Source organism: Symphalangus syndactylus, chromosome 10 (assembly GCF_028878055.3).
Source record: "Symphalangus syndactylus isolate Jambi chromosome 10, NHGRI_mSymSyn1-v2.1_pri, whole genome shotgun sequence".
In the NCBI taxonomy this organism is placed as follows: Eukaryota; Metazoa; Chordata; class Mammalia; order Primates; family Hylobatidae; genus Symphalangus; species Symphalangus syndactylus.
Window position 1 is genome coordinate 98,158,236 of NC_072432.2, and position 24,481 is coordinate 98,182,716.

Here is a 24,481-nt window from a genome sequence, read left to right on the forward strand (position 1 = left end):
TTTGTACAATCTTGGATTTCCAATGACAGTAGTAACCAAGGCTGAGAGGAAATCCTTCAGGAAACAAAATCTTTACGCTTGGCCTGAGACATTCCATTCAAGGGTACATTTTTGTGGTAAAGAGATGGTGACAACAGCTAGTGGTTGTGACAAGACATCCTCAGGTACCCACTTTAGCCACTCTGGGTCACTCCAGGGGGTAAAAGAGAAGGGGTGCCTTGAGGATACAACTTTCATTAAAGAGAGTGAATTAGCACAAAACAAATAATTGTTTAATTTTATTTGTACCTTGACCCATCAAAAACTGAATATGGCTTGTGAGAATAAAATCAATACAAGATTTCTTTTAAAAAGAAATAGTAGTCATGGAAGGGAAACTGGATATATGTGTCATACATGTCTCTGGGCTCCCTCTGACCTGGGCACCATCTGGGGCAGGAAAGGTGAGGGCATGGCCACTTGGCACTAGCTGCCTTCATGGCAAATACTCTGTGTGGTTCACCCAGCTGCTGCCCAGGGATGGCCTTCCCAAAGGTGCAACCCAACAGCACCTCACTCCATTAGGGGGGCTCCCTGATTGTCCCGGAAGAGTGGCAGAATTCATGCCCCTGCCACTCAGGTATGCAGGGGAATGAATGCTCCTGGAAAAAATCTTGGGCTGATTGGAGACCGGCGCCAGTGGATAAACTCTTCTCTCTTTCTCTTCTCACACAAGACACAATAGTTAATTCTTTTTAGTTAGTAATTGCTTTGGATTATTAGAAAATGTCTTGGGGGAAAGAGTCCAAGATGGCCAATTAGAAACAGCTGTAGTCCATGTCGCATAGAGAATGAAAACAGCAAGTGAATTCAGCACCTTCTTCGGAAATATCCAGGTTCTGGCATTGGGACTGAATAGGTGGAAGACTCGACCAATGGAGAAGGAAGAAAAGCAGGGTGGGGAGACAGCCCACCCTGGAGCGGTGCAGAGCCAAAGGAACCCCCAACGCCAGCCAAGGGAAGCTGTGAGTGATTGCGTGACCCCTACCGGAAAAACAGGCTTCTTCCATAGATGTTTGCAACCTGCAGATCAGGAGATTCCCTCATGAGTCCATGCCATCAGGGTCTTGGGTCTGATACACAGAACTGTGTGGAGTCGTGGCAGAGCAGTCACTCAGGCTCACTCAGAGACCCAGGAGTTTTATAGGCTCTGGCCCCAGGAATTCTAGCAAGGCGGGAGATCCATCCGTACACCCCCCTAGAAAGCAGGCTGAATCCAGGGAGCTAAGAAGTGTCGTTCTGTGGACCCCACTTCCATGGCACCTCACAAGTTAGGACCCACTGGCTTGGAATTCCAGCTAGCAGGGGCAACAGGCTGGAGAATGCCTGAGACGAATGAGCTCCTGAGGTGGGGCGGCCGCCATTTCTGCGGTGAGGTTGACTCAGTCATTCTAGCCTGCAGGCTTCGGGGAGTACAGGTGGTTCGGTCAAGAAAGAATCCCTCACAGCACAGCACAGAGGCTGTGCCAGATCGTGGCCAGATAGCTTTTTCAAGTGGGACCCCAATCCATCCCTCCTGACTGGGTGGGGCCTCCTTGCAAGAATATCAGCAACACCAGGCACGGTTATATGGATAAAACTCTGATCCCTCCCTGGGATGGAGCCCCCGGTGGGAGGGGTGGCCAACATCTCTGCAGTTCAGTCACCTCAGCTTTTCCAGCCTGCTGGCTCTGGAGAGTCCAAGCAATCTGCACGAGGAAGGCTTACCCCCAACACTGCACACTTGCTCTACCAAAAAGCACCCAAACTGCTGTTTTTTTTTTTTTTTGAGACTAAGTCTCGCTGTGTCGCCCAAGCTAGAGTGTAATAGCGCGATCTCAGTTTACTGCAATCTCCGCCTCCCAGGTTCAAGTGATTCTGCTGCCTCAGCCTCCCGAGTAGCTGGGATTACAGGTACATGCCACCAGGTCCGGCTAATTTTTGTATTTTTAGTAGAGACAGGGTTTCACCATGTTTGCCAGGCTAGTCTCGAACTCCTGACCTGGTGATCCACCTGCCTCGGCCTCCCAAAGTGCTGAGATCACAGGTGTGAGCTACTGTGCCCGGCTAGACTGCTTGTTTAAGTAGGTCCATGATCCTGTCCTTCCTGACTGGGTGAGACCTCCCAACAGGGGTCTCCAGATACCCCCTACAGGAGCATCCAGGCCAACAACAGGTCAGTACCCACCCTGGGCCTTTGATAAAATTCAACATCCCTTCATGTTAAAAACTCTCAATAAACTAGATATTGAAGGAACATACTAAAAATACTAAGAGACATCTATGACAAACACACAGCCAATATCATACTGAATGGGTAAAAGCTGGATGCATTCCCCTTGAAAACTGGCACAAGACAAGGATGCCCTCTCTCATCACTTCTATTCAACATTGGGTTGGAAGTTTGGCCCAGGAAATCAGGCAAGAGAAAGAAATGAAAGGTATTCAAATAGAAAGAGAGGAAATCAATTTATCTTTGCTTGCAGATGACATGATCCTATATCTAGAAAATCCCATCATCTTAGCCCAAAAGCTTCTTAAGCTGATAAGCAACTTCAGCAAAGTCTCAGGATACAAAATCAATGTGCAAAAACTACTAGCATTCCTATACACCAAGAACAGACAAGCAGAGAGCCAAATCATTAAGGAATTCCCATTCACAATTGCTATGAAGAGAAGAAAATACCTAAGAATACAGCTAACAAGGGAAGTGAAAGACCTCTTCAAGGAGAGCTACAAACCACTGCTCAAGAAAGTCAGAGAGGACACAAGCAAATGGAGAAACGTTCCATGATCATGAATAGGAAGAATCAATGTTGTGAAAATGGTCACACTGCCCAAAGTAATTTATAGATTCAATGCTATTCCCATTAAACTACCACTGATATTCTTCACGGAATTTGAAGAAAGTATTTTAAAATTCATATGGAGCTAAAAAAGAGCCTGAATAGCCAAGACAATCCTAAGAAAAAAGAATAAAGCTGGAGGCATCATGCTACCTGACTTCAAACTATACTACAAGGGTACAGTAACCAAAACAGCATGGTACTGGTACAAAAACAGACACATAGACCAATGGAACAGAATAAATAACTCAGAAATAAGACCATACACCTACAACCATCTGATCTTTGACAAACCTCACAAAAATAAGCAATGGGGAAAGGATTCCCTGTTTAATAAATGGTGCTGGAAGAACTGGCTAGTCATATGCAAAAACTTGAAACTGGACCCCTTCCTTACACCTTTATACAAAAATTAACTCAAGATAGATTAAATACTCAAATGTAAAACCCAAAACTGTGAAAACTCTAGAAGAAAACCTAGGCAATAACATTCAGGACATAGTCATGGGCAAAGATTTCATGACGAAAACACCAAAAACAATTGCAACAAAAGCAAAAATTGACAAATGGGATCTAATTAAACTAAAGAGCTTCTGCACAGTAAAAGAAACTATCATCAGAGTGATCAGACAACCTATAGAATGGGAGAACATTTTTGCAATCTATCCATCTGACAAGGGTCTAATACCCAGAGCCTACAAGAAACTTAAACAAATGTACAAGGAAAAAAAAAACATTAAAAAGTGGGCAAAGGACATCAACAGATACTTCCCAAAAGAAGACATTCTTGCAGCCAACAAACATATTTACAGAAAGCTCATCATCACTGATTGATCATTAGAGAAATGCAAGTCAAAACCACAATGAGATACCATCTCAGGCCAGTCAGAATGGCTAAAAATAAAAAGTCCAGAAACACCAGATGCTGATGAGTTTACAGAGAAAAAGGAGCACTTTCATACAGTTGGTGGGAGTGTAATTTAGTTCAACCATTGTGGAAGACAGTGTGGCGATTCTGCAAAAATCTAGAGGCAGAAATACAATTTGACCCAGCAATCTCATTACTGGGTATATGTCCAAAGGAATATAAATCATTCTATTATAAAGATATATGCACATGTATGTTCACTGCAGCACTATTCACAATAGCAAAGACATGGAATCAATCCAAATGTCCATCAATGATAGACTGGATAAACAAAATGTGGTATATATACACCATGGAATACTCTGTAGCCATGAAAAGGAATGAGAGCATGTCCTTTGCAGGGATACGAATGGAGCTAAAAGCTATTATCCTTAGCAAACTAACATAGGAACTGGAAACAAAACATACATGTTCTCACTTATAAGTCAGAGCTGAATGACGAGAACACGTCAACACGTTAGGGGGCACAACACACACTGGGGCCTGTTGGGGGTGAGGTAGGGGAAGAGAGAGCATCGGGAAGAATATCTAATAGATGCTGGGCTTAATACCTAGGTGATGGGATGATCTGTGCAGCAAAGCACGATGGCACACATTTACCTATGTAACAAGCCTGCATATCCTGCACATGTACCCCAGAAGTTAAAAGTTGAAGGTCAAAAATAAAAACAAACAAAAAATAATTGCTTTGGAAGAGCAATCAGCTGAACTTGATCAGAAGAGGTATCCAGCTTGATAACCTACCCTTTTGTTTACCTCCCTCATTCTCTGTCTCATTCTCTTACCTCTCACAGTCCTCTCCCTGGGCTTGTACTCTTTATTGTGAAGGAGAAAGTCATAAACTTTTGCACTGGGCTTTGCTTTTTGGGAACGCAGACTGAGAGGGAATGTTAAGATGAACCCTTGAAGGAGGTGTATATGCTTTGCGCCCTGAATGTATGATGACAGAGTTTATATTCTTTAGCAGAGGGTCACACAATTGGTTCTAAGCTTTGTAGCAGCCAATGCAAAATGAAACTTGATGTAATATTGTCTTATTATGTCCATAAAATTAAAAGTTATCTGTTGTTAAAGAAAAATAGATTTTTTTCTTGTGTGGAGTCCAGATAGAAATCCTTCTGTGGGTTTTCAAAAGAAGACATTCTGTGATGTGGAAGGCTCTGTCCTCAACATCACCCTTTATTAATCTAATAATGAATTTTGGGAATTGGTTTTAATAACACCCTTCAATGTGGTCTAAAATGTTGGCATCAAGATATGCCCTAGTAAGAGCAGGTTTTTAGAGAGACCAGTTAAGGAGCTGTATGGCTAAGATAAGCCATTTCAATTCTCACAGGTCTCCCATCTATGACATGGAGTAATGATTCCTCTTCACAGCCTCTGTGACGAATAAAAGAGTAAACGTAGGCGGAGCTCGTAGAGCAGATCCTGGAACAGAGAGGCTTAGGTGATGTTTGTGCCTTTGACCCTCTCCTTCCCCCTTCTGTTATATTATGACCTGGTTATGTTGTCCAGCCCCTGACATGATAGGACAGGAGCTTTGCCAAGTATTTCTTGGTGACTGCCCACAGAACCTGGTTCGTGCCTAGTATAAGGTAGGTATACACAGCAGGTGCTACTCACAAATATTTGGCTGAAGAAGCAAACTTGTCACATTGCCCTTAGGTTGCATGACTAATGCTACAGTTACAAGAACAGCACGACTGAGATTCCAAATAGACCCTATATTGCGTGTAAATGATTCTTGACCATCCTAAATAATAACACAGATTTAATTAAAAACACTTTAAAGACATCCTTCCAAAGCCTTGCCCCAACCCTCTGTTGCTTTATCAGGCTCTCAATTTGCTGACTTGAGTGTGATTTTTGCTGAAACCTCTAAATGGCAAATCACATTTTCATCCCAAAGTGTCTGAGATAAAGGCCATGTGAGAGAATGGAATAATTAAAGGGCAAAAAGGTAAACCCAGCCAGGAATGCAATGGGAAAACACAAGCGAGGCAATAATGTTCCCAGACTTTTTTCCCTTTGCTGATTAAACTAAAGGTCTTGGGTGTGAATTAGAACCTTGTTCTCCTGAAATATTAATCTATGTCTGAAGTGAAAAAAATAAAAACCTCCATGGTTGATTGTAACAGTTCCAACTGCTGGTGAGTGTCCTTGGCAGACAACCCTGATAAGTAGGGTTTGTCAGACTCTTCTGTGGAATATTCCTTTATATGGTGGGAGTTCTCTGTCTCCTGTGGGGGCAGTTTGTCTGCAGATTCTGGAGCTCTTCTCATCCCTGTTCATTTCCATCCATCCATCCATCCATCCATCCAGGCAGCCAGCATATACTTACAGAGCCCCTACTGTGAGTCAGACACAGCTCTAGTTCTGGGGGATATAGTAGGAAATAATACAAAGTTCCTACTCTTATGGAGAGATACTATATATTTACATAAACATATTTATATAGAATGTAAACCAAGGTTACCCATCTCGATGTTCCTTCATCCAAATTTCCTTGAGCAAAGTTTGTTCAGAAGGCTTAGCTTTCCTGGTTGTAAGGTGAGTGACTGTGTATTCCTGAGAGGGTAAGGGACACCTTGGATTTAGTCCTGTATTTCAAGCGTCCAGCATAAAATCCAGAACACAGTATACACTCAGAGAAAGTGTGTTCAATGACAGTAATCTACTATCCTCATGGACATGGATAATGTCTTATTGCTGCTGCTACTTCTTTGCTCCAGAATAGGTTTTAGTTCTTTCAATTAGCATTTTCTGAGACCTGTTTATTTCTCAAAGATTATACATGTCTTTTAGTAAACACATGTATTTTTCGGCTGGGTAGGCGACTAGGAATGGAACTACTGGGTCCACTTTAGCAGATATTGCCGAATAGTTTTCTAAAGAGGCTGTACCAATTTATACTCCCACAAGCAATACACAAAACTCCCAGTTGCTCTGCATTCTTGCCGAATCCTGGTATCATCTCTTTTAAAATTTATTTTTTTAAGCCATTATGGTGGGTGTTTGGTATAGCTCACTGTGGATTTAAATTTTGCATTTCCCCAACATATAATGAAGTTGAGCACCTTTTCATGTGTTTATTGGCCATTTGGATAACTTGTTTCTTAAAGGGCTTTTTCGGGTCTTTTGAAGGTCCAGGGTCTTTGTCTTCTTTGTTCACTGTTGTATTTGCAGGCTCCACAGAAATGCCTGCCAGGTAGGAGTCTCTCAAAGGAAGTATTTGTTAAATAAATGAACAAATTCACATACCTCTTCTGTCACTTTCTTAATATTTTTATTTAAACTAGCTTACTTTTACTTAAGTATTTGAGACAGAGTCTCACTCCAGTTGCCCAGGCTGGAGTGCAGTGGTGCGATTTCGGCTCACTGCAGCCTCGACCTCCTGGGCTCAGGTGATTCTCCCACCTCAGCCTCCCGAGTAGCTGGGACTATGGATGTGTAGCACCATGTCTGGCTAATTTTTTGGATTCTTATTAGAGAGCGGTTTTGCCACGTTGCCCAGGCTGATCTCCAACTTCTGGACTCAAACAATCTACCTGCCTTGGCCTCCCAAAGTGTTGGGATTACAGGCGTGAGCTACCACACCAAGTCTAAAATAATTTCATTTCATCTTATAATTGTGAAGTCATGTTTTAATGTGTAAGTTACACCTTTTCTCCTATGCATTAAAATAAATGGGTAACTATTAAAATTTTTAAAAATCCGTTCAAGTATTTCTAATATCTCTCTCTAATGTCATTGCTGGTATATCAATATCCCTAAAATTAAATGAATTGATACCACTGAAACATTTAAGTGCTTATTACATGTTAGCTATGATTAGATTTCCTTACCAGCAGCAAATCCAGGGCAAGGACGAAATGAGGATTTGGGAAATGTGTCTTAGCAAGGCAGTGGTGGTTTTTAGAAAGATCATGAAGGCAAAGTAGAAGGGAGTAAAGAGAAGGCTGGAGGGGCGCCAGACTGGCCAGGAGACAGAGAAAGACAAATAACACTTGATTTGGTTGTCATATAAAGTATGCTTTTCAAGATTTTAAGTGACCATTTGTGTTTTACTCCACAGATAAAAAGCTTTAAGTTTATTAGGGACTTACGACTTACGGGGGTTGACACCATGCTAAAATCTTCTTAATGAACAGGTTTCCAATGTTCTGCCTCTCTCTGTCTCTCTGGATAAACTGCTATTAGAAGAAATGCAGAAATGGAACAGCCCTTAGTGATCAAGTGCAGTGAGAAAGTCTCACTGGCTTGGCCTCTTTTATCAGCGATTCACATGAATGCTTCCTGGGTACATGTGAGCAGGTACTAGACATCACAGCTGGGCAGGCTAGGCTGCGAGAACTTTGTGAGGTGTGGGGTCTGCTCCTCATTACTGAGCAGATCGTAGTGTCAATGTTCAGCCTATGACACTGCTTGGTGAAAGACTTCTCATAACTGTTAAGTGAGAAGTCACAGAATTTCACTCTCGAAGCCAAGGGCCTGCCCAGAACATAGTCCCAGTGGATGTGCCACGTTTTTTTTTTGTTTTTTTTTGTTTTTTTTCTGAGACAAGGTCTTGCTCTGTCACCCAGGCTGGAGTACAGTGACACAATCTCGACTCACTGCAGCCCGATGTGTCACATTTTGAAGTGGTCCAGGGCAAATGGCAGCAAGGATGAGAGCCTTCTTTGTGGCCCAGCTTCAGTTTTCTGGAATAAGTGTGTCTGTGGGATACCCCTGGTCTGGGTGGCAAATGACTCCACAGTGTTGCCCATTAGGTGCTGCTTCTGGGGATGTGTCTAGCATGGAGGAACTAGGGTCCTTCATGTACAGCCCTGGCTCCAATAGGAAGGGATCTTTCCTTCATAAGGAGATTTAAAGGCCCCCCTCCCATATCCTTGGGGGTGAGAGAATATACAGAGAAATGACCGGTATGGATTCCATATGGCCCACAGAGCAGAGACCCAGAGGATCTGGTTAGAGGCAGAGGCTGTATGTGTGTGTGTGTGTGTGTGTGTGTGTGTGTACATATATATATATACACATATATATATGTATATATATATATATACACATATATATATATATATATATATATATATATATATATATGTGTATATATATATATTTCTTGTCTGTTGCCATCCCCCTCATCTCGTGATCTGGGCTGCTCACTCCTATAGACTAATGACCTGTACCTGTCCAGGACCCTAGATGCACTATTCCTCTGGCAAAAGAATGCACACTTGATTAAAAACTCAGCATTTCTATTTCCTGGCCAGTTGATACAGAGCCAGTTGTTTTCTAATCCTTCCAAGCCACAGTTACCTCACATCTGAGTAATGGGGTAATGAGACACTGAGGTGAAGATGTGTAAAATGCATAGCAAGGGCCTGTGAACAATTTATCTGCCTACATCCTCCCCAAAAGCCCATTTTGGTTCCCTTTTAGAGCCAACACAGGGTTGATTTCATCCCAGTATCTTTAGAATGGTGGGTGTTTAAACATTGTCAGGTCCTCTCCCTGCTGCTCCATGCAAGCCTTCCACTACCCCCAGGTCCAGTTAGGTGAACCCTCCCAGACGGTCTTCTGTATATAGCTCCCGTCTATCCCTGATCATGGTACTGTAATTACCTTTCTCTCTTACTAAACTCTAAGCTTCAGGGCCAGGATTGAGCCTCACTCATTGCCATAGGGCCCAGAAAAGTCTCTAGCACACAGCAGCCCTCAACACATGCTGTTTCTTCCACTTAAGTTACTTTTTATCCTAAAGCAAGATGTATAAAGCTACACAAAACAAGTGCAGAACTTAATGAACTATTGTGGAGTAAGCATCCTTATAGCCACACCCAGGCCAAGAATTGGAACCTTACCAGCTGTGCAGAAGCCCCTTCCCTGCACCCCATCCCAATGTCAACCACTATTCTCCTCCCAACCACTACTCTCCTCCCAAAAGTATCCACTGTCTTGACTTTTACAGTCTTCACCTCTCTCCCGTTTTATCACTTAAATCTGTATCCCTAGACACTGTAGTCGAGTTTTGCCCATGAAAAAACTAATTTATGTTTTTCAAAACTTTTTAATCTATAGCTTATATGTTCACTGTTTTCTTTTCCTTGCAATTTATCTGTTGAAGAACACAGGATAATAGATTTTCCCAGTCTGGATGTTGTTATTTGCACTCTCATGTGTTCCTCTGTCCCAGTATTTCCTGCACATAGCCAATCAGATCTAGGCTTATCTTGTTCATTTTTGCCCCAACTCAGAATCAGCTGCTTCTTTAATAGACCCTGGAATCCTTTAGTGCAAATGGTATTTTAAGACAACAATCTGAATGTGATTTTCTGTTTGTCAGTTCTGTTTGCCATACTTCTGTTTGCCAGTTTGCCAGTATACTCCCTGCTCCAGTGACTGGTATGACGTAGCTGCTGCTTAAAAAAAAAAAAAAAAAAAAAAAAAAAAAAAAAAAAAAAAAAAAAAAAAAAAAAAGCACGTATTAAATACATTCCACAGCAGAACTGTGGTTATTTCATCTACAGTTTCTAAATCTCAATCAGTCATCTGTCTATCTCTGCATGTGAGTGTGAGACTGTGATGGCCAACAAAACACTTCCATGGGTCAAGTGTTCTGCTGTCACTATGTTAATCTTGCCTTACATTCATTACATCATTGAATCTTCATAACCAATGCTGAGGTGTTAATATTTATCCTCATTTTACAAATGAGGATACTAAGGCTCAGAGAAGTGAAGTGACTCACCTAAGGTGACACAGATAAAAAGAGACAGAGCTGAGTGGCAAACAGATATGAGAAACTCCAAAGCCTACATTCCTTTGACTGCTCCGTAATGAAAATTTGTCCCTGAAATATGCTTGTTCATTTTTAAATTTGATCTTGACCAAAACTTCTTGATGAATGGATAAGTGAATGAATACGTACTTCATGGGGGCACAGTGTAGACACAGCCTTGTTCTACAGTCAACCTCCCTAAGGAATGCTTTTTTTTCTTCTTCTCTGGGTTCCTAATGTGACATATTGTTGCTAGATGTGGCAGAGGGATATTTTTAGTGTTTTGTAATAATCTCGAATGTGTATCTTTGCTCTTGGCTTATAAGACTCATTTTATGTCTGTGTTTACAGGCAGAAAAGTAAGTGGCTGATATCAGATAATTCTTCAAGTTCCAATTCATATTTATAACCCATTTGTGGGCTCACTTTTTATTTGAGTCTAGATAATAGATGTAAGACTCTGTCTTTGCTTTGTGTCCAAATAGCTATAGCCTTATTGTTCCCTGTATTTGTGACTAATCAAACATTTGACATAGTTGTGTTTGATGGAAACAGAAGCAGACCATGTGAGAGGGCTATAGTAATAGCCCTAGTAGTAGCTTAGTAAAGCTCTCCACTTCCAGGGCAGCCTAAACAGAGGGACAAGGGGTTCTGAGTATCTAACATTTCATGTGATGCTGAGGAGGCAGATGTTAGGCTTTCCTGTTGGGAGAGGGAGAGTTCTGTCTTTCCCATGAATACATAAGAAGTTACTGCTTGCTGAAGAGAAGACAGGCATGTGGAGCCATGGGGTCTAGCATACGAATAGTTCTAGCACTGTTCTCTGTTTTCTACTTTGGACACTGGAATCAGAACAGTGTTGAAACAAATGCCAACTCATTCTCACTGATACAGAGAAGGGAAGGTCAAACTATGGTTGTACCTTTAATTAGCTTAGAAGATTATAAGGAAACTGGCAGGAAAGCCTCTATTGGGCTGTTCTCAGAATGATGTTTACCTCTTGAGGGAAAAATGGCTGAGAGACCTGGAGATAAGCAATGAGGATTCAAAATATTTTCCAAATAAACATGGGAGACTCTTGGTGCATATGAGCAATAATTTCTGAGATCTTTGTGGATACCCACCCAACTCATCAATACTACCTATAATTTTCCCCCTCAAACATCTAATTTATGGCTAAAACCATCACTTTTTCAGACTCTTTCACCCTAATCACTTCCATGACTATCATCAACAATTTGAATTGAGAGTGATTTTTCTGTTTATAAAGGGAAAGAAGGCACCTGCTCTTTCAGGTATTTCTCTCCACTTCTTGGGGCCTTAGCATGGGTCCATATTGAGGCAAGACTGACACTATTGTGTGCATCCTGGAAGGAGCAAATCCCACACTCCTAAGTCATTCTCCAAATGCCTTAAACTTATACCTGTTGGTGCTCTCTTACTTTCCCAGGTCCAAACCTCAGAATTTTCTCTCTAGGCTTTCGAGAATCCTGTTTCATGCCAAATAAGCAACTCTGGACATGTGCCCAACTTCCAGTTCAGGGTTTGAAGGTGAGACTGGGCCCTCCTTCATTATTCATGCACCTCTACAGCATTTTCCTTCAGCATTCTCTAGATATTCCCGGTCCAATTTCTCCTTTCCTACCTGTGGCCCATATATAAGGAACAGTTCTTGCCAATGATACTACCTTTGCCCTTTTGCCCGTCTGTTTCAAGAAACCTACGACATCTGGAGCTTGGGAGTACTCCTCCCTTTGCCTGAGTACTCATGGACTCTGACCTAAAGGGGGCCTTCCTTAATATGCATCTTTGTCTTATCACAGTATTCTTAGAGTTAACATTGTAACACTTCACATAAAGTTTAAGAACTTTCCAACAGTAGAACTCATTTAACACCTCCATCCTTTTTTTGTTGTTGTTCTATTGTTCCTTTGCCTTTAAATACATTATATGCCCCACAATACACAGTTATAATCATTGGATTTAACAGTCATGGTCATTTAAAGAAATGAAGGAAGGACAGTCTTTTGTATTTATTTACATAATTACCATTTCCAATGCTCTTCTTTTTTTCCTATGAATCTGTTTTTCATTCATTGCTCATTGCTAGCCCAGCAGTCTGAGATCAAACTGCAAGGCGGCAGCGAGGCTGAGGGAGGGGTGCCCGCCATTGCCGAGGCTTGAGTAGGTAAACAAAGCAGCCAGGAAGCTAGAACTGAGTGGAGCCCACCGCAGCTCAAGGAGGCCTGCCTGCCTCTGTAGACTCCATCTCTGGGGGTAGGGCATAGCCAAACAAAAGGCGGCAGAAAACCAGAAACCTCTGCAGACTTAAATGTCCCTGTCTGACAGCTTTGAAGAGAGTAGTGGTTCTCCCAGCACGCAGCTTGAGATCTGAGAACGGACAGACTGCCTCCTCAAGTGGGTCCCTGAGCCCTGAGTAGCCTATCTGGGAGGCACCTCCCAGCAGGGGCAGACTGACACCTCACACGTCCGGGTACTCCTCTGAGACAAAACTTCCAGAGGAACGATCAGGCAGCAACATTTGCTGTTCACCAATATCCACTGTTCTGCAGCCTCCACTGCTGATACCCAGGCAAACAGGGTCTGGAGTGGACCTCCAGCAAACTCCAACAGACCTGCAGCTGACGGTCCTGACTGTTAGAAGGAAAACTAACAGATAGGACATCCACACCAAAACCCCATCTGTACATCACCATCATCAAAGACCAAAGGTAGATAAAACCACAAAGATGGGGAAAAAACAGAGCAGAAAAGCTGAAAATGCTAAAAATCAGAGTACCTCTCCCCCTCCAAAGGAACAGAGATACCACAATGAGAAACAGAGAAACCACAATGAGATACCATCTCACACCAGTTAGAATGTTAGAATCTCACACCAGTTAGAATGGCCATCATTGAAAAGTCAGGAAACAACAGGTGCTGGAGAGGATGTGGAGAAATAGGAACACTTTTACACTGTTGGTGGGACTGTAAACTAGTTCAGCCATTGTGGAAGTCAGTGTGGCAATTCCTCAGGGATCTAGAACTAGAAATACCATTTGACCCAGCCATCCCATTAGTGGGTATATACCCAAAGGATTATAAATCATGCTGCTATAAAGACACATGCACACGTATGTTTATTGTGGCACTATTCACAATAGCAAAGACTTGGAACCAACCCAAATGTCCAACAATGATAGACTGGATTAAGAAAATGTGGCACATATACACCATGGAATACTATGCAGCCATAAAAAAGGATGAGTTCATGTCCTTTGTAGGGACATGGATGAAGCTGGAAACCATCATTCTCAGCAAACTATTGCAAGGACAAAAAACCAAACACCGCATGTTCTCACTCATAGGTGGGAATTGAACAATGAGAACACATGGACACAGGAAGGGGAACATCACACACTGGGGCCTGTTGTGGGGTGGGGAGAGGGGGGAGGGATAGCATTAGGAGATATATCTAATGCTAAATGATGAGTTAATGGGTGCAGCACACCCACATGGCACATGGATACATACGTAACAAACCTGCACGTTGTGCACATGTACCCTAAAACTTAAAGTACAATAATAAAAAAAAGAGTTTATATTTATTTTCGGCCATCAACAGCTTGAAGATAGTGTGATTAGGTGTCGTTTTCTTTGTATTTGCTTGCTGATCTTATTCAATCTTTACAATGGTGTTTTGAATCAAACATGGTAAGTTTTCCACCACTCCTTCAATTAATTATTTAATGCCTTGTTCACTTTTTCCTGTCCTTTAGTACTTTTGAGACACTCTTTCTTCCATTTCTATTCTCTTATGTGCTAAATCCATATTTTCACTTTAGATATTGTATTTTTCCATTCTAAATTTTACATTTCTGTATGGTTTCATTTATCTGCTGAGATTCCCTATCAGTTCATTCATTATGACAATCCTTACTTTTAAGTTTGTAAACATGTAGAATACCGTTTTAAAGTTATTTTCTTCTAATTCCAACATTTGTGTTCTATCAGGGTCTGTTTCTCTTGAATGATTTTACTCTGGACCTTAGGTCACATTTTCCTGTTTCCTCACATGTCCAGTAATTTTTATTGCACACTGGATATTATGGATAATACATAGTAGAAACTCTGGATTCTGTTATTGTTGATTTTTGTTAAATTACTGGATGATTAAATTGCTCTTGTAGAAGGTTTGGTTTTATCCTTTATAGTGGTGTGTTTGTTTAGATTTACCCTTAGTCCTGGGCCATACCTTAAATCCTGGCACATAGTCTGTGCTTTTAAGGTGTATCTCTTCTGCATTTCACTGGAAAACTCTAGATGTCTACCTAGCCCTTCCTGGAGGAACTCCAAAATTTGTCTACTTTGCAGTGAACAGTAGCTAAAATACCTGCTCAGATCTTTTCATTTTCTCTTCCTGACATTGCTTTCCCTGGGTTCCTGAAGTCTCCTCTGTATATACACAGTTCTGCGAATACTCAGGGATTTGAGGGGAGTTTATGATCAGATTTTGACCTCCTTTCCTGCATCTCCATTCTTATTGGTATTAACTCAATTTCTGGCAACTCTGGCATTGATGAATTTCATCCTCTAACACCTTACGCTCAAAGAATATGCCTGCCTCCCTTCCTTCCTTCCTTCCTTTCCTTCCTTCCTCCCTCTCCCTTCCTTCCTTCCTCCCTCTCCCTTCATTCCTTCCTTCCTTCCTTCCTTCCTTCCTTCCTTCCTTCCTCCCTCCCTCCCTCCTTCCCTCTCCCTTCCTTCCTTCCTCCCTCTCCCTTCCTTCCTTCCTTTCTTCCTCCCTCTTCCCTCCCTCCCTCCTCCCTTCCTCCCTTCCCTTCCCCCCTTCCTCCCTCTTTTTTCAGTTCTTGTTTTTAATCTTTATTGAGGTATGATGTATACATCATAAGATTCACTCATTGTAAGTGTATAATTAAATGGTGTTAAGTAAATTTATATAGTTGTGCAACCATCACTCAATCCAGTTTTAGAACATTTCCATTATCCAAAAAAAGTCGGTGCTCATTTGCAGTTGATTTCCACTTCAACCCCATGCCCTAGGCACCACTAATCTGCTTTCTGTCTCTACAAATCACCTTTTATGGAAATTTAATGTAAATTAAGTCATATAATATGCAGTCTTTGTTATCTAGGTTCTCTTAGCATAATGTTTTTGAGATTCATTCATGTTGTATGAGTCAATAGTTCATCTTATTGTTGAATAGCATTTCATACATGGACACGTAGAGACTATTTACCTGTTAAAGGACAGCTTTTTTTTTTTTTTTTTTTCTGGATGTTTTCATCCTCAGATGGTACCTGTATAGCTGAAATAGTGCTTGTAGATATAGCGACCACTGTTTGGGAACCACAGTGTAGAACATCAGCATATGCCATTTAGATAATTTTTTAAAAAATTAAGAAGCATTCATTAAACACATATTTGTGTTAGAAACTCCTAGAAATTAAAAAGATGAACAAGACGTGATAGTCCAATGCAGTGGAAGAAATAAACCAGTGAACAAATAAGTATCGTAAGGTGTAAAAATGCCGTGGTAACAGTCTTTTCTTACCTTTTCACCGTGAAGGTAAGGTCAACTCTCTATTGGGGAGGAAGTTACAGGAAAGTATTCCTGAAGGATGTGACCCCTGAGTATGGTCTTGAAAGATGAAAGGTAATTGGCTAGTCAGATAGTGGGAATGACTTCCCCGCCTATGACACAGTGTGTTTTATTCTTCTGAACCATGCAGACATGTTCACAGATAGTATTTCCCAGTCTGCCAGTGCCATTGGGGATTGCACTGTAGCAAACTATTTCTGTGAGTTTCTGCTGAGATTGACAAATGAAGAAATATAGTGAAGACTTGGTGGATACCCAGTTCTGCCAAACTATCTAAATCTTCTCAACAAGACAAGAACATAATGGAAAACAACATGGAGCATTGGAGCATGGTGCTTGGTCCAACACCTTTGGCAAATGACTTAATTTTTCAGAGCCTCAATTTCAGTATTTATAACATGGAGTTAAGTTTTAACCTCAAAAGTAACTGTGTAGTTTAGACCTAATGTATGTAAATCAAGAGTTTAGGGATTGGAACACTATAGCCTCTCAAAAATGCTAGTTTCCCTTTTTTCCCTCAGGTGTAATATGTTTCTGGTTAACGTTTACCATTCTTGCACCTAAAACCACAAGGAATTAGTGCAATTACAAGGCTTGTTTGTCTTTGGACTCCCATTTCTATTGCCTCAAAGCTACTATCTTCTAAGTAATCAAGGGATGCAGTAGCTGCTTCATAATGAGACCTTGCTTCCTTCTAAATGTGCACGGATTGTCAAGGTGATGAAGGAGGTTCATTATTTAGAGGTATAATTAAAGGGCACTTCCTTTAGCTAAACTAATGAGTAGTAAGTGCAGCAATATTTGCATGTTTAGACATTAAGGATGGAAACAAATGACTCATAGGAGATTGGGAGTAAACAGGGATGGTAGGGCAAATTAATCTCGCTGCTGGGCCTCCAGGGTTATTGCTTTTTAAGACTTCCTCAAAGGAGTAGTCTTCCCTGGGAAGTCAGCTCCAGCCTTCTTTTGTCTTATGGAATGAACAGCCTTCTCATTACCTTGCCTCAGGAGTGAGGTGATCTTTGCTTCAAAAGATGCTAAAACAGGCTGGGCGCGGTGGCTCACATCTGTAATCCCAGCACTTTGGGAGGCCGAGGCGGGCGGATCATGAGGTCAGGAGATTGAGACCATCCTGGCTAACACGGTGAAACCCTGTCTCTACTAAAAACACAAAAAAATTAGCTGGGCATGGTGGCGGGTGCCTTAGTCCCAGCTACACGGGAGGCTGAGGCAGGAGAATGGCATGAACCCAGGAGGCGGAGCTTGCAGTGAGCCTAGATCGCGCCACTGCACTCCGGCCTGGACCACAGGCGAGACTCCATATTAAAAAAAAAAAAAAAAAAAAAAAAAGATGCTAAAACATGATTCCTGATGAACTGAACTTGAAATCTGTTTCTGGATGGACATCCATGCCTGGTTCTAAACATTTAGGGATATGAGTATATTCTTGTCCTCGTGCATATTCACTAAGATTGTACATTCACCCAAGACTGGTGCCTTTTACCCTCTTGGAGTATGTATGTTTTGAGGTCATATACAAGGTTTTTCCACTTCTCAGATGAGAGACGTGGAAAGCACCTTGCTATGTCTTCCGCTCTTCATCCACAATCTGGGCATTTTGCCTAAATGGCATGATTTTTGTTAAAACTAAAAGAAAGTGCTTGATATAAATAAGAACTGAAAAAATGCTGGTTCCAAGTTCCCTTCTCACTGCACACGGACTTCACAGTGGCCAGTGCCTTTGCATCATGTCTCCCAAGTAAGCAGGATTAGCAATGAATTGGCCATTACATATTAGGATTCAATTTTACCAATTTTTTGCCCTTTCATACAGTGGAAGTGACAGAAAATATCATTCATATTATGAAAGCAAACATTTGGGTTCCAAGCCAAGGAGACGCCTCCCTCCCTCCCACTGGCACCAATCCCCAAAGGAAACGAGAAAGGTAGAAACACGACACAGTCAGTGCAGTGACTGAGCTCCTGCTGCTTCCATCAGGACCACTCCATGGCTTGAGTATCTTCATTTATTATTGAATAGATTATTTGATTTACTAAGCATTTATAATTGTGTTGACGTTACTTCATTCTTTTTAACTGTAAAACAATATTCTTTTTAATGTTTATATTATTCTCTTCTTTTTAACACTGATTTTAAATATGTATTAGGGGATGTCTACTGAAAACATGCATTCGTTGCCTCTGGGCAGATGTACAGGCTGAAACACAAATAATGATTTTACAGAAGCAAATGGAATTGCTGAGCAGGTGCTCCTCAGGAGAAAACAGACCAGACAGGATCCAGGCTTGCCAGCAAAATGGGAGAAATGTAGACTCATTAGCATCTTTGATTTGTTGAGATTTAACAGTGATATAACCTTAGACTCCAAGTCAGGATGAGAAAGCAGGGGAAGTGGGTGAGACGGCAGCAGGGAAAAGAACGGCATCCCTGTAGCTCTCTTCACTGAGAGTGTGGATTCTTCTTTAGAATAGGATCTTCAGAAGAAAAATAAAGAAAATCCAAGTAATAACGAAAACCCAAGAAAACTTTGAGAAATCAGCTCTTCAAGGAAATGGCTCAGGATGTAATGTCAAATAAGCTATGGAAACCATCAGTGGGTTTGTGGAGGCTGTGTCTACAATACGGCACATACGGAATTATCTGCTTATCAGATTTTACTATTAGTTAGGTATGCAATATGCTCCATCAACATTGGGCAACACTGATCTGCACTTTGTTAAGCTTCCCTTCCTTCCCTTTATTCACTTCACTGTGGTCTCTTGGTGACTCCCTCCTTTTAGTCATGGTACAGCCTCTGCAACACAGCAGACGTCTGTCACTTGCTAATAATCATAGCAGTCACTACTTGTTCATTGCCCGCTATAGATCTGAAACTACCTGCAATACACGGGTGAGCTAGAGCAGAGAGTTTATTTAGAAGGTGATTCTAGGTTAGGAGGACAGATTAAGTGAGGAGAATGAGTCAAGGAAGGAGGAAAAGCCAATCCAAGAGGCTGTTGTTCAGGTTGTCATTGCGTGTAATGGGGGCTTCTTTCCACTGAGGCCCCTGAGAAAGTGCAGGGTGCCGCCCAGAATTGCTCCTAACTTCCAGGACTGACTGCTTCTGCACCCCTTTGGGTGAGGGGTACTCCTAGGGGTGATAACACTGCCGTGGTTCAGGACTGTGCTCGCTGGAGCCCAGCAGACTCCTGCTGCCTTGGAAAAGGCCCTGAGGAGAAAAACAGAAAGGTCCAGTGGTGCAGGGTGTGCACTGCAGAGCAGATTGGCTGGGTAAAGTGGGTTTCTGTGCTGCTTTAGGGGAAAGGCAGGTATGGTCTAGTGAATCTAATTCTCATACCAACTTTGTCAACTTTAAGCTTCCAGGTGAAGCTCTGTCAAGAGAAAGAGGATTTCACGAATTTGCTTTACTACTTACAGAACCAAGCACAGAGGACTCAAACAAAAGGTTTCTTTTCCACTTCTCATAGCAGGTAAGGTGATTTGGCACCTTCATCTATTAGAAAAATATGACTTAGAGAAAAAGAAAAGCCCCAAATCTGCTCCATGGGGATCCTAGTCCTGAGGCTTATAAGGAAGCAGGCCTGGTGAAAAGCCAGGAGCTAGCAGTGAATGGGGGTTTTACAAAGCAGTGCCTCTTCCTCCCTCTTCCCTAGTACCCAAGCTGGAAGGGGAGGGCTGTGGAGACCTGTGGTAGAGACACCTTACACTGGTGTACAGAAGAGCCTACACACCTCTTCAGAAATGATGGCCCAGGGTTACCTCAGCAAGGTGTGGGGAGATGGGAGGTGGATTGATTTATGAGCCTGAGGCAGCTCCAGGGCTCCCGAAGGCTCACGAGTGAGATATTAGTTTCCTATTGCTGCTGTAACAAATTACCACAAACTTTGTGGCTTAAAACAACACAGATTTGGCCAGGTGCGGTGGCTCATGCCTGTAATCCCAGCACTTTGGGAGGCCAAGGCAGGTGGATCACAAGGTCAGGAGACTGAGACCATCCTGGCCAACGCGGTGAAACCCTGTCTCTACTAAAAAAAACAAAAAACAAAAAAAAAAAAAAAAAAAAAAAATTAGCCTGGCGTGGTAGCGGGCACCTGTAGTCCCAGCTACTCAGGAGGCTGAGGCAGGAAAATTGCATGAACCCTGGAGGCAGAGCTCGCAGTGAGCCGAGATCGCACCACTGCACTCCAGCCTGGGCAACAAAAAAACAAACAAAAAAACCCCTACAGATTTATTATCTCATAGTTTTGGAGGTCAGAAGTCTGAAATGAATTTCACTGGACTAAAATGGAGGTGTCAGCAGGGCCACATCCCTTCTGAAGGCTGTACTGGAGGATCTGTTTCCTTCCCTATCCAGTTTCTAGAAGCTGCTGCATTCCTTGGATCATGGTCTCACATCATTCTGACCTCTGCTTCCATCTTCACGTCTCTGTTTCTGGCTCTTACCCTCTTGCCTCCCTTCTTATAAGAACCCTTACTACTATATTGGGCCCATAAGAATAATCCAAAATCATCTCTCCATCTCAAGACCCTTAACTTAGTCACATATGCAAACACTGTCTTGCCATGTAATGCCACATATTCACAGCTTTGTGGGGTTCAGAGGTAGACATCTTTGGGGACCATTATTCTGTCTGCCACAGGCACCTAACAGAGCCCAGAGGTGCCAGGTAAGGTGACATGGCATGAGAGTAGTGAGGAGAAGCCACGCAGCAGGAATCTGGGGCATGATGAAAAGCTGCAGGAAAGGGGCTTTAAGATGGAACGAGCATGGCTCAGGCAGTGGGTGCAGTGCTGGGTGCCAGCACACTGGCACTCTCTCAAAAAGAAAGCAAAACAAATGGGATATGTATGCCAGCAGCTACCTTTCCAGAGAGTGGACAATCCAACCATTGCACAACTCTGACCTGAGAAGCCCAGGATGTCCCATGTGGGTCTGAGGACCCTTCTCTGCCAACACCATGAAGCCACAGAAGCCACCTGTCTCCAGATGTCTTGAGGCTCTCTTTGAAATGGAAACAGTCAGGGAGAGGGACTAGAGTATGACTGGGGCTTGTCAGGAAGCCATATATATCATGGGGAAATAAAGAGAGACTAGGTTCACTTTACATATCCAAAGTGAGTCACTATTTGTGACTGCCTCCCTACCCCCAGAACACACACACATACATTATTTACCCGGAACAACCCTGCAAGTTGATGTCATAGAAAAAGTCATTCGGAATTCTGCCTGAAAGAGAGAGAGAAAAAAAAGACATTCTGGACATCCTTCCCCCTCTGTTTAGGACATTGGTTCCTAAAGCACACCTGGTCTTAATGAGGGCAGGGCACAGGCAGGGATGCCGAGCAGAGTGGCCTGCTGCATTGGAAGAAACATGCCCAATGACGCCAAGAGCTAGTCTTTAACAGCAGAATTAGAGTGCTGACAATGCCCAATTATTTTGCTCATTAAGATGACCGGTCTGAAGTGCACTGACCATTCTCCAATTAACTCCTTGGCACTTGGCTATAATAATGATTGAACTAACCTATTTGACTCCACGTGAAACCGAATGAGCAGATGCAAGTAAACTGACTCTGCATCATTCTAACACACTTTCCTCACCAAGAATAAAGGATGTATTCACTTTTAGATCCTTCCAGGAGCTTTAGAATTCTATGCAAGTAGAATGGACTTGATAAGCAAAGGCTCTGGCCCAAGACAAATGTGCTCAAATCCTGGCTCTGGGGAACTCAGGCTGTGACTTATGCTCATTTATATGAGAAGGAGGAATACCACCACCAAACCATGGACCTGGGTTGAAGGGACCCTCTGGGTATGGTGAAGGGCTGCTGGGGACCTGAGAAGCTCCCCTCATACAGGGAGTTTAGCATTCTCTATGGGAGGTAGGGCAGGGGCAGAGAGAACTGGAAGCATTCACAAAGGTGACTCTCTTAAGAGGATCCAAACTTCTCAGACACATTATTGTGTGGCTTTCTTGTATCAAAATAGTAGCTTTTTAAATCAGTAATCTCAAACCGGAGACCAGAGAGTAAAGGTGGACTGCAGGATATTTTGTTTGGCCAGATTATCTGTTTTTGTAAATGAGCACATATTAAAGTTGAGAGATTTTACATAGAAATCTCATTTCTAACTTCTGAGCAACTGGAAGTGCAGCACGAGGCCCAGATTCTTGTATAGTTTATAGCTGTGTGGTGGCTAAACCGTTATTACTTTATTTTACTTTCCACTGAATCTTACATTCACCCAGCCAGGTATTGTCACTCATCTTGATGCTTCTTCCTACCCACAATTATTAGAGTTTGGGATTCTTGCAAAAGATGCTCCCAAGGATATGTAAACTGGGTATCAACTGAGCAGGGCTGAGTTTCCCCAGGGTGGAGTTGTGTTGTTCTTCCCTTGATCCCTGATGCCTAGTACAATTTCTGGCACAGAGAGGGCAACAGCCAGCTGAATGAATCTGACATTTGCATCCTGTGCTTGTTGCAATTTTTCAGAGACGCACTTTTTTCCTGATGTGAGCTGGGGGTACCTGTGTGCTTGCTGGTCAATTGAGGCTGTCACTCAAGCTGCGTCTTCCCGTAAGTGGAACATACTGTAAAACATCAGCAGATTTCCCTGCAATCACCATACCAGGTCTAAAGGGAAGATTATTAGGTCGTGACACTGAGTCAACCATATCCAAATGATATTAAAGCCAGGAGGGGCTGCAAATTAGTCAACCTTTCCTGTGTGTGCTGGCAGCTGGGCACCCTCCTCTGCTTTTGTCTGGGTTTGCACATGACTCACTGCAGGCTCGAGGGATTTGCATTAGTGGATCATAAGTAAAAATCTCATTAAAATGACATTCTCCTCATCATTATGATGGCTTTAATGAGATGCCCTGGATTGTCACAGGCATCTCCTGGAGCTGGCTGGTAATAGATTTATCTGGCTGTCCATCCACCTTGGCCAGAGCCTGCTGAGGTGTGGGGCAGAGGGGCTGGGCTGACTAAAGCACACAGTGCCTCTGTGGAACTGCCTCTCTCAGCAGCACTCCTGAAGGGCTATGTGAAAACCATTGTGCCTGGTTTCAGTGCCATGAAGAGCCACTGTTCAAACATGTCTGTCCAGGGCTGGGGTTCCTGGGGGGGCCTCTAACATAGCCCCTGCCACCGGCTCCATTCAATGGCCTAGCATGAGTTATATTTGCTTAAACTTGATAAATCTGATGAATGTCATACTAGAATTCCTTATATTTGCCCATCTCTAAAATTCTCAGTCTTCTCTTGAATAGTAGATGTTTCAATTATGGCCCATTCCTTTGGGGATAAAGCACCAACTCAATAATATGATATAAAAAGCCACTTGAGATTTAATTGTCCACCTGCTCCTCCACAAGGGGTCCCAATACCTGTCAAAGCTTTCTCCTTCCACCCCATGCCTGTGCCTATGCCCCGCCACACTGAGAGCTCACACACCCTGACCCCAGCCCTCCTGCTCACTGCCGTGCCACTAGGCTGCCCTGCCCTGCACCACAGAGAACTCCACATTCCTTTCAGATGTTCCCTCCCAGAGGCCTTCCCAGGCTTTCAGCCCCAGGTGCCCCTGCAGGGGCTTCCACAGAGTCGCCCCATCTGGCCCCAGCCCACAGTGCCTATCACATGGGATTGTAAACTGTCTGTTGATGTGTTTGTTTGATCCATTACCATGGAAACTTCTAGAGAACAGAGACTCTTATTTTAGCTACTAATCCCAGGTACCCCACACAGAGCCTAGAGCACAGTTTGTGCTCAGAATAAACTGCTGAATAAAGAAATAAACGAGTCCCTATCAGGCATTAGAACAGATAAAATGCTGAAATTCCCAAGGTAGGCCAGGAGTTAAAATACAGACAGTATATTAGACTGGCTTGAGTCCTTTCTGGCCAAGGCCAGAAAGTTCTGTAACAGTTACAAATCCATTGGTGGTAAATCTAGTAAAATCTTGAAATAACATATCAAGATCAAAGATGAACAATGTTTGAAATCCAGAGAGTAAAAAATGGCAACATTCAAGCATTTTAAAATGCTCAATAAAATGAGTCAAAAGATCAATTAATCACCTGGAGGTTTTCAAAGATCTCTGGATTTTTCCTCTTTCCTCTCTCCCTCCCTCTTCCCCTGCCTCACTTCATTTCTCTCTTCTTTTAATCTTGACATCCATTCACTGTTATGCAAACATTTACTAGGCGCCAACCATGTCCTCATGCCTATAACATGCACAGAAGAGCTGGAGATGAGTAA

At 42.6% G+C, this 24,481-nt stretch overlaps 1 protein-coding gene and 1 long non-coding RNA gene across 2 annotated transcripts in view; one reads left to right on the forward strand and one right to left on the reverse strand.

The window, feature by feature from the left end:
- The window catches only part of CLSTN2 (calsyntenin 2), a 641,559-nt gene that overhangs the window by 66,651 nt on the left and 550,427 nt on the right, over window positions 1-24,481 (reverse strand). The gene's annotated exons all lie outside the window — the stretch shown is intronic.
- On the forward strand, window positions 19,332-23,062 carry LOC129491231 (uncharacterized). Its single transcript, XR_008660490.2, has 2 exons — window positions 19,332-19,689; window positions 22,715-23,062. It is a non-coding gene; the product is annotated as an uncharacterized lncRNA (long non-coding RNA).